The sequence below is a fragment of the Aethalodelphis obliquidens genome, unplaced genomic scaffold (genome assembly GCF_003676395.1).
Source record: "Aethalodelphis obliquidens isolate GAN/ISIS:26980383/991018 unplaced genomic scaffold, ASM367639v1 scaffold11, whole genome shotgun sequence".
NCBI lineage: Eukaryota > Metazoa > Chordata > Mammalia > Artiodactyla > Delphinidae > Aethalodelphis > Aethalodelphis obliquidens.
In genome coordinates this window covers 35,258,475-35,269,183 of record NW_020837955.1, presented here as the reverse complement: position 1 = coordinate 35,269,183, position 10,709 = coordinate 35,258,475, and the positions used below count along the sequence as shown (strand labels likewise).

Here is a 10,709-nt window from a genome sequence, read left to right as displayed (position 1 = left end):
TTTATATAAGTACTGTATTAAAGCAGAGTGGTGGTTGACTTTTAGATGTAATGTTATGTCCTGTAGACATTAAATTCAACACGTATTCATTTTGGGTTTGTTTTTTCACTCCCTCTCTTTGAGGGAGGGGATGTGGCTTAAATTCTTCTGTAGAGTCTGGGTCTTGGCAAGTCCAGTGCCTCTAGGGCCCTTGCAGACCCGCCTGGCTGGGGAGTGCGGGTGCTGGGGGGTGGTCAGAGGCAGGGAGGCATCACTTCTCTCTGCTCCCGTTATCTTCTTGGACAAGCATCGTTGCCCAGCTAACAGCTTCTCTTTTCTGCCTCCAAGCAGTGCTCTTCCTCCAGGTTCCCTCCTTTGTAAGAGCGAGGGGAGTGAGCTCCTGTAGGGTAGAGCAATTTACCTCGAGCTAGGAACTCAGTGACAGCCCAACCCTTAGACCCGCAGAAAGCCTCCAGGACCAAGAAATCAGTTTACGGGTTTGTGTTCTTCTTTGAGAGGGGCCACCCAGGTGTGATTGCATAGTTGCTTCTTTTTGATGTTGCACAGCCCAGAGCCATTTCTAGGGGCCCTGACTCCTGCTGATAAAGCAGCTCTGCTGCCCACGGGCCATTGCAGCTCTTATCTCAGGCCATCCCTTCCCTCCCAGCCCCTTTATGTAAGTATGAGTCCCTTTAACCCCAGGTGTCTTCATTGCCCTCCCCTCCAGATGCGCCCCCCCCCACCCAAACACACCTGCAGCCTGAAGCCTCCTGACCTGGGCTGGGCCAGGCAGGTGCGCACTCCACATTCCATGGTGCTCCTTGCCTCCGGGCTGGCTCAGACAAGCACCCCCTCCCCAGCTCCGGATGCACAAACAGGTCTTTCCCTCTCCTCGGCTGGGCCTCATTGCAAGGAAGCCTGGATGTGAGTGTCAGGTGGACCGAGGAGAGCAGGTGAACAAGCCAGGGCGCTCCTGCTCTGAATTCTTCGTTACCAGTCGGGATTCCTGCCCCAAGCGTGAGGCCCAGAAGCAGAGACAGTGCAGGGACAGGAGCTAATTAAGCTGTAAGCCATCCCCAGAGCCCCAGTTCATTTGTAATTATGCTGTCTGATCTCAGAAGCACCCCCAGTGCTCTGGGAGAGCAAGGAGGAAAAGGGGGAGCAGATGATTGAGAAGTTGATCAGGCCTTTTAGAATGGATTTTCAGGAAACTGACATTTACACCATTCTTAGAGAATCCAGCTCCCTGAAAAGAACCATAAACCGTGCCTAATTCTGCCACGTGATCTGAGGAGCCCCGATTGACCGGCCCCAGGGGGTGCTGACTTCTTTCATGTAGGTCAGGGGACCCCTGTGTGGTGTAATTTTGGAAGGCCCCCCCTCACCCCTGCCCACAGAAATACCCCAGCTAAGCCCATTGATGCTGGCAAGCAAGCTATGCATTCATTCTACTGCTTCGGCATCGCAGAAATCCAAACGCTATGTTTGCTTTCACAGACGCTACACCTCGGTGGGCAGGAGGAGAATCCAGTCTCTACAATGACGTGATCTAATTGCTGTATCCTCCAACCGGTATTTTTTTTTTTTTTTTTTTTTACGGTACGCGGGCCTCTCACCGCTGTGGCCTCTCCCGTTGCGGGGCACAGGCTCCGGACGCGCAGGCTCAGCGGCCACGGCTCACGGGCCCAGCCGCTCCACGGCATGTGGGATCCTCCCGGACCAGGGCACGAAGCCGGGTCCCCTGCATCGGCAGGCGGACTCCCAACCACTGCGCCACCAGGGAAGTCCTCCACCCTGTATTTTTTTTTAAACCATCAGCAAATCGAAACATGACCTAATTTTTAGACCTAATTTTTCAAGTGGGTAGACTGAGGACCAGAAAGAGTTAGTGACTTCATTCAATGTCATGCAGGCAGAATGTGTGACTTAATTCAATGTCATGCAGGCAGAATGTGGCAGAGCGGAACTTGCATCCAAGTCCTCTGGCCTCCAGTCCAGAAGACTCTGCAGTTCATCAGAAGTAGAGTATAAAGAAAAAGCTAGAAAGCTAAGGATTGGTCAAGCAACACTACGGAGACTGGTACTGGGTAGGGAAGGGTGCCTGCAGAAAGGGCTGCAGCCTGAACTTGGTCCCCGTTATCATCTTTGGTCATTTTTGATTTGTTAACTGTTAGAAAAATCCAGGTTGAGAATACAGCCGTGCTCCAAAGGATAAATCGCCGGCAGAAGCTCTCAGGCCGACGCGCTTACATCGGTTAACTTCATCCCTCGTAGTAATGGGCCCTGCTGACAACTGACTCAGGTCTGGGCTCCGAGCACAGGCTCTCCCAGACCTTGCTGCTACCTAGACAGCCCCACAGAACCAAAAGGCAGCAGCGCATCTTTGCGCGCCTCTGAGGAAAACCAAATAATACCGGGCTCGACCTAGCTTAGGCAGTGCCTGTTTCTTTTAAAAACAAAGAAGGAGACAGACAAAATTCCTGCCTGAATCTGTTTGCCCTGTCCCCGTGGCCAAGCCCTAGGAATTCTGTCCTGGCTGGGAAGACTCAGGCCTCAGCACTTTTCTGAGCAGTGGGGACTGGGGCCAGAGACTCTGATTTTAGTTCCCAGAGTAGCAGCAAAGACGTGTCAGAGGGAGCCGGCCTTCCAGAGCCTTCCAAATCTGTGGAATGAAGCTAAGGGATCTTGAGACTTTTTCTATTTTTATTACAAATTATAAAATGTAAACAACTCTTGTTTCGTAGAATTTTAATAGAGTCAAGAGTTAAGGAACTTAGCCCAGTGCCGGGCAGAGAGTAAGCACCCCAAAATGATCATTATAAAAATAACACATTTCTAAGTGATAAAGGTAGCTGTCTCATTGTAAACAAATTTGGAGAACACTGAGAAGTACAAGGAACAAAATGAAGTTCATCTACAGTCCAAACTCTCAGACATGGGACCTTATATATAAGGTCCTTATATATATCCTTCCAGAGTTTTCTCTACCCATAAACTCAATATATCTATATAATAAACTGGATATGTCTATATCACACATCATAAATGGAATATATTTATTCACACAAAATTTTTATTTGTACATGGTTATACGTATTGTTTGGCTACATTTTTACTTGACAGCATTTCATGAACTTCTTTTCATATTAACAAATATTCATCTAATTCATTATTGTTCATGACCACATAGTATTCCCTTATATTATAAACAACTCTTCAGTGAACATCCTTGCACATAAAGATTCACTCACTTGCCTGATGATTTTCTCTGGATAATTCTCAGAAGTCGAACTCTCAGAGTTAAAGCTTTTAGAGACACATGGCCCAGCTCCCTTCCAGAATGAGTGGACCAGTTTTATCCTGAGATCTTTTCAGGTACTAACAATACATTGACATGAGTCTATTCTCCTTATTCATGGATTCCCTGTTTGCAAATTCACAAAAAAACATTCCCCAATGTGTTCCAGAAATCTCTATGGAAAAATAGGATGCAAATTTTGGATATTTTAACCCTTACAGTCCCTGGTTCATAGTAAGCACTCATTAAATACAGTGTGCATTGAATGAGTGGGCAAAAAAGACAGAGGTGCTTATACAATTTGGACCCCAGTTCAGCATAATGAACTTTTCTGCTTCCTCTTTCTTTAACCTGTATGCTCCCCCACCCCCGCTTTTGGCTGGCTCTTTACAGGAGCCTGTCTGAGGCACAAGCACCCAGCTTCCACACACCCTCGCGGAAGCAAGCTTCAGGTCACACCCTTGACCTTCATCACACACTGAATTTGAAGGCCATCAACGGCACTGAGCACAGTGGGGATGCTGCCCGCATCATCCCATTTCCAGAATGAAAAAGTCAGAAACAAGGATGTAATCTGATTTATAAATCTATTTATGGGGAAGAAGAAACATATTTGCAGAAGAAGAATATTTTGTGACACGTGAGGATTATACAGAGCTCAAATTTCAGTGTCCGTAAATAACGTCACTGGAACATAGCCGCTCCCATTCGTTCCTGACCATTGTTGGCTAATTTTGTGACCCTGCAGCCGAGTGGAGTAGTTGCTACAGAGACCGTACAGCCCACAAAGCCTAAAATATTTACTCTCTCTGATGCTTTGCAGAAAAGTTTGCCAAATTCTGACCTGGAGGTAGGAAAGGATATTTAGTCACAACGGACAATTTTTTTTAATTTCATGGTGGTTTTATTTATTGATTTTAATTTTTATTTTATATTGGAGCATAATGGACACAATAGACTTTTAAGTCACACGGGTGTGTACGCAGACGCTAGGAGTGTGAACATCCTACTGTTGAAAGCTATGATTCTCAAACTCCTTGGCCTCGGAACCCTCTTTAACCTTGAAAATCACCGAAGACCCCAAAGAGCTTTTGTTGACTTTGAGTTGTATCTATTGACATTTCCCATATTTGAAATTAAAACTATGAAACATTTTAAATATTTATTTATTAATTCATTTAAAATAATGTAATAATCCCACTACATAGTCACACATAACACATTTTTAGGAAAAACAATGATACTCTCCAAAACAAAAATTTCAGCCTAGGAGAGTGGCATTGCTTTACAGTTTTGCAAATCTCTTCAAGATCTCGGTTAACAGAAGACAGGTAGATTCTCACCATTGCTCCTGTGTTCACTCCAGTGCAACATTACACAACATACAACCTCTGGAAAACCCCACTATATACCTATGAGGGAACAAGGGCGAAAAAGACAAATAACATCTTAGAATTACTATGAAAGTAGTTTTAACCTAGTGGATCTTCTGAAGGTTTCTTGGGGAACCCCAGGGGTCCTGGGGCCACACTTTGAGAACTGCAAGTTTAGAACACAAGGGACACACATATGGCAACATTTGCAAGGTGAAGCCTCTATGAGAAGCTGACCGAGCTGGAGGAAAGAGCCCCTCTATTGCCTCCCCTTTCAGCAAGGTAACCAGAGTGTCAGAGATGGAAAAGGTTAAGACAACACTGGCCTCCCCCTCACTTGTCATGCAAACCTGGGGTGGAGGAGGAGCAGCTGCTCACTTGCAACCATGGCAACCAAAGCCTTGGGAGTGGCAGTTCCTCCTCCCCTGGGTCCCAGGCTTTCGACCAGCCTTGTCTGTCTTCTTTCCTATTTCTTCTCCTTCCCTCCGCCTTCACCCATAAGCTGGGGGAAAAGAAACCAGGTGACATGCCTCCCTGTGCCCAATATGTCATAGGGAAGGACCAAAGAATTCTCGTTTTCATTTCACGTGGGTATGGCTATCCAAAACCCTCCCTTCCCCTGGAGGAGCCATTTCCCCTGAGGGCTCCCCCGGCCACCTTGCTGCACCAATGCTTTTGGTATCATTTGGGTGCAGCTATTTTCTCTCCCAGGGAACATAAGATTCAGTCTATTCCCACACCTGCTTTTGCTCTTTTTATTTTGAAATTGTTTTTGCTAATCTGTAGAAACAGAAGGACAGTCTGTCTACTGAACACAACCTGAGAACAAAAGTAAACTATTCTGAGCATGAAGGTGAGGTCTTTGATGTGCTTGAAGCAGAGCAGCTCCATCCCCCAAGGCAGACTTTTGCTAAGAATATTAGTCTACTTTTATTGTCTGCTCACGAAGTACCAGGCACTTTTTCAAGTACTTGAGACACAGACTGCAAATTGTATACCCTGATATCTGCTCTTCCCCTTTTCTTGAATTCATGGTTTTAAGCTAGGCACATGGCTTCCCAGTATAGAGACAATGTCTTCAGTGAGGGTCTCATGGTTGGAACCCCAGTAAGCATTGGCTAGAACTAGTCACATGGACCCACCTACCTGCAAGGGGACTGGGAAACACGGCAGGGCATGTGACATGTGGTGAGAAGAAATGTCTCTGCCATCGCATGTAAGCACCCACATGTCTACAATCAGGTCCTACTGCAAAGTATTCTGAGTCCTTTCCTTAGTCTTTGGTGGGGATGCATCGGAAATTCTAAGCTCCTATTAACGGAAGGCACAGATGCATAAGGACTTTCATGGGTATCCTGTCCTGGTGACAGAACAGGTGAGGACCTTAATAAGTATTTGATGGCTAAGGAGCAATTAGTCAAGTGGGGTCTGAGAACTAAAAGAGGAAACTTAATGGCCTGAGGAGAAATAAGCCAACTGTTCCAGCTGAGTCTGCCTTCCAGGCCATGAAGACACCTGGACCAGTACCTGGGGCGCCATCTACTCCTCCAGCCCCTCTGATCCCCTCCGACAAGGATGAGAGGAAATAGATCCACAGATTTGTGGACTTTGGAAAGAGGTAACTCAAGAGTATATATCTAGAGAAATGTACATTTTTATTTATACCCAAGTCCTCCAGTCTAAACACATTAGATTTTATTTAAGAGGTTTTGAAGAGAAAGAGTCAGCTTCTCTTTTTCACAGTTGGCCAATTATAACTAGCACCTAAGGACCTGGTGGAACCAGGGGCTGGCTTATTTTTGCTCTGGAACATAAATCAATCACCCAGGTATTTACTTTGTCCCTATCATGTGCCTGGTGCAACGTTAAATACTTTGATGAAAAGAAAAGTACAGTGTGCTCTACAGCAATGAGACAGGTTTTGTAGTAAAACATGCCACTTTTGGTAATATTTAGCCTGGAAGAACTTGCCCTTCAAAGTAGTCCCTTTAGAAGGTTGTATACTCATTTCTGAGATGGAGATGAGAAGGGCTGTGGCATCCTCTTTTGCAAATGTCTTCAGGCCCCAGGTAAGGACTCATATGAAAGCTGAGTGCATTTCTACTGTGACTTCTCCTTTTCTGTTATTATTATTATCCAAGAGAGTTGTCTGCCTTGTTTACTAGAGTTGGCTTTCAATACCTTTTGTGTATCCTCAGAAATTACATACACACTCAACAGAGGAAGAACAGCAATGCCCAGTGAACATCTAGAAAAATGCTCTGTAGCCTCTGAAGGCAAACCCCAACGTGTATTTTAAAACGTTATGACAGATTATATTTTCCAAAAACAATATTTCTAATGATATTTCTCATTCTATGTGCTTTTGAGAAACTTAACACCCACCCACCAACAGGGAGAGTCTAATTCCCCTCCCCTTGAAACTAGGTGAGCTTCTGACTCACTAGTGAGCAAGAGAATGCATGGAAGTGATGCCGTCCGACTTCAGCGTGAGGTCATAAAAGGCAGTGAGTTGAACAGTTTCCCCAGAACCCTGACCCACCACGTAAGCATTCTGATGGCTCTGAAGCTTCCATGCTGCGAGGAAGCCCAAACCCCCCACATGGAGAAAGCACATGGCTGTGAGGTGCGGGGGATCTCCAGCTAGCCGCCGGCTGCTCTCTGCTCACGAGAGACCCACAACCATCAATCCAGCCCTTCCTCATTTCCTGTCACACACAGACTGTGAGAGAGAATAAAATCATTGTTGAATTAAGCACAGCCAGTGGTAATTCTGGGCTCTCCAGAAAAAAGAAAAAAATCCTAATTTGTTCTGTCTATTTCCATGGTATAAATACTCCTACAATGGCCAACCTTAAGCTACCAATGTGGTGACTATTGACTTGGGAAGAGATGCAGACAAGGGGCTCAGCCAGCGGCACGAGCTGGCTCCAGCCAGCCCTTATCCAGTGCTAGAGCAGACCCTAAAAGAGGACAGCTCTGCAGCCCCAACTGGAGCTGCTGGGTGTGTTTTAAAGTTCCTTCCCCGGTTTACGTGATGGAGCCCAGAGCCAGATGGTACTGGGATTTGTGGAGCTTATCTGTGCCAGCCTTTGGCCAACATAGAGAATAAAGCCCTTTTGGCTTCATGGTACACAGAGAACTGAAACCTCTAACCAACCCTAAAGGACCCCTAATTTGACAGTATCTTCCCCTTCTAAGGGACAGATGTGCCGATGGTGGTGGGCAAGTGAGGCCATAGCTCTTTGGGGTTCTGAAGACTCTTCTTCCCCAGCTAGGCTGGGAATGCCTGTCCTGAGGGATTTGCCAAGTGCAGAAGAAACTTACATACAAGAAGCTTTGGGAATGCTGGGTCTGCTTTGTGAGAGATGGCCACACTTGCAGGGATGAAATGTGCCTCCACTCCCCCCATCACACTGGCCCCAACCCTGGCCACCACCACTTGGGGAAAACATCCATCTCCTACCATCCGAGTCTGCATGAGGGGTTCAGACACAGAAGGTCATGCTATTTTCAACAACTTGTTTTCTATCGTAAATTAATCTATTTTACTGTGCGGAAAGAAACCACACTCATAAAAGGAGAAAATAAACCACACCCTATCCCCACTATCCCATCTGAAAACTTTAGGTTTTTGTTTTCAGTCTTTTAAAATATACAGTATGTACAGGTTTCACATCCAAAGTCGTTCCCTTAGCGTTACATCATGGGCATTTCCCTAAAAAAATAATGATAAGAATGGCTACATAATATTCCATCATTTGGATGCTAACAACTGTAACAGATGTAGAGCCCATCTCCCCAAACTTTTGAGCTACTCCAGAAATGGAAAACCTTGTGAGTAAGTCTTTGTGTTCTTATCTGACAGTAGAGCATTCGTAGAAGTAGGAGAGCATAATGAAAGGATATGGCCATTTTGAAGACTCTTGATTAATATTATTGTTTTAAGAAAGTTTCTATCAGTGTGAACTCTGACCAGAAATGTGAAAGAGTGTCTGTCCTACAGCAGATTAATGGGCAAAATGAATTTTCATTATTGGTTTGATTTACATTTTTGATTAATGTATATGAGTATTTTACATGTTTGTTGAACATTTGTATTTCTGTTCTTTACTCGTGTCCTTGGTCCATTTTAATATGGTTATGTTAGCACTTTTCTCATTGTTTTGCAATAGCCTTTCACATAAAAATAAGATTCTGTGTGATACTTATCACAGACACCTTTCCAGTGTTACTGATGCCTAGAAGTTTTAATGTTTCTGTGGTCAAACCCAATAATCTTTTACTTTTTAACCTATGTCTAAGCTTTTATAGCTATAAAATTCTTCTCTCAAGATCTGAAATTTCCCCATGTCTTCTATTTCTATGTTATTTTTGCATATAACTGTTAAGTGCATGTGGAATTTATTTTGGTATATGGGGAGAGCTAGGGATTATCTTTAATATTTTCCACATGGTTGGGTCCTAACATCCTTTATTGACTAATCTCCCTTTCCTCACGGATCTTTACCACGTACTAATTTTTTATCTCTATTAGGGTCTGTGTTTGAGACATTCTGTTATACCCATCCATATGCTGATGGTTTGATTTGCCTATTGAAGTTTTATAACATCTTTGTTTTTCTTCTTTTCCCTCAACAGTGTAATACTTTCAATGTATTTCTTTCTCAAAATATTCTGGGCTGGATCAAGCTACCAAAATTTCCCGAGAAGGAGCGTTCCTGGCTACTGCAGGCCTCGTCTGAATAGGACTCCTGTTGACCTGAGTAGCCACAGTTGTCTTACGATAATAGCTTTATAACTTTCACCCAGGATCCTACTCTTTTGATTTTTTCCTGCTCATCCGGACCTTTTGCCGTAGAATGGAAAAGCAGACAAGGGCAGAACGAAGACAGAGCTTGGGCCTTGCTGGGCCACCTTGATAGGAAACTAACATGTGTACTCACCTTTTTCCTATTAAGAGCCTACTGTATAGCACATGGAACTCTTCTCAATATTAGGTAATGACCTAAATGGGAAAAGAATTTGAAAAAGAATAGATACATGTATATGTATAACTGAATCCCTTTGCTGTACACCTGAAACTAACACAACATTGTTAACCAACTATACTCCAATATAAAATAAAAAGTGGTTGTTGTTGTTTTTAAGAGTGTCATTTGCCTATTGTTGCTAGAAAGCAACAACTTGGATTTAGCTATGTCTTCACTGAAACTTAGCAGAGAGACACCCACAAAGGAAACTAGTAGTTCCTCATTAAAGAACACTGGCAAGGGCTTCCCTGGTGGCGCAGTGGTTGAGGGTCCGCCTGCCAATGCAGGGGGCACAGGTTCGTGCTCCGGTCTGGGAAGATCCCACGTGCCGCGGAGCGGCTGGGCCCGTGAGCCATGGCCGCTGAGCCTGCGCGTCCGGAGCCTGTGCTCCGCAACGGGAGATGCCACAACAGTGAGAGGCTCGCGTACCGCAAAAAAAAAAAACAACACTGGCAAGGGGGAAGGGCTCTACTTGTAACTTTTATCACTAAATTATTTTGGGTGTGCTGCAGTCTCTCGGGAATTCTGCCGCACCATCTGTGAAATGAGGCTTCCAGACTGGACACCCTCCCAGCTCTAACGCAGCACCACTGGTTCTAGACAGCCCCATCCAAATCTTGCGATGAAACCCTCCAACCGCCTTTATTTTCCTGAAACCAGCATTTGTCAGAACTTTTCAATAGCTCTAAATTCAGACACCTTCCTGTTTTTCCTGAGCCTTCTTGCTTTGTGAATGGTCCTTTCAAGATCCCAGGAATAAAAGCAGGCCCAAAGTGTGAAGCAGATAAAAAGCAACAGCAGTACAAGAGAAGAAAAAAGATGTGGGTCCCCCCCCCCCCCCCCCCCGCTTTCCCTCATTAGTTTAACTTCTGACCGATTTAGACATTTGTTACATTTTTCCTGGAAACTTGAAAGTTTAATTTGGAATCCAGTCACAGAGAGAAAATTCTGCTGAGGATATAATGCAAAAATATGTTTGCTAATGAGTGGCACTGATTTTACAGGAAATAAGGAAGAAAAATACAA

The 10,709-nt window shown here is 44.7% G+C and overlaps 1 long non-coding RNA gene across 1 annotated transcript; it reads right to left on the bottom strand.

The window, feature by feature from the left end:
- Positions 1-4,436: 4,436 nt before the first annotated feature.
- Positions 4,437-9,633, bottom strand: LOC113623476 (uncharacterized). The gene is made up of 3 exons (XR_003433945.1): positions 7,193-9,633; positions 5,797-5,961; positions 4,437-4,689 (listed from the first exon to the last, which is right to left on the bottom strand). It is a non-coding gene; the product is annotated as an uncharacterized LOC113623476 (long non-coding RNA).
- Between the last annotated feature and the right edge of the window lie 1,076 nt (positions 9,634-10,709).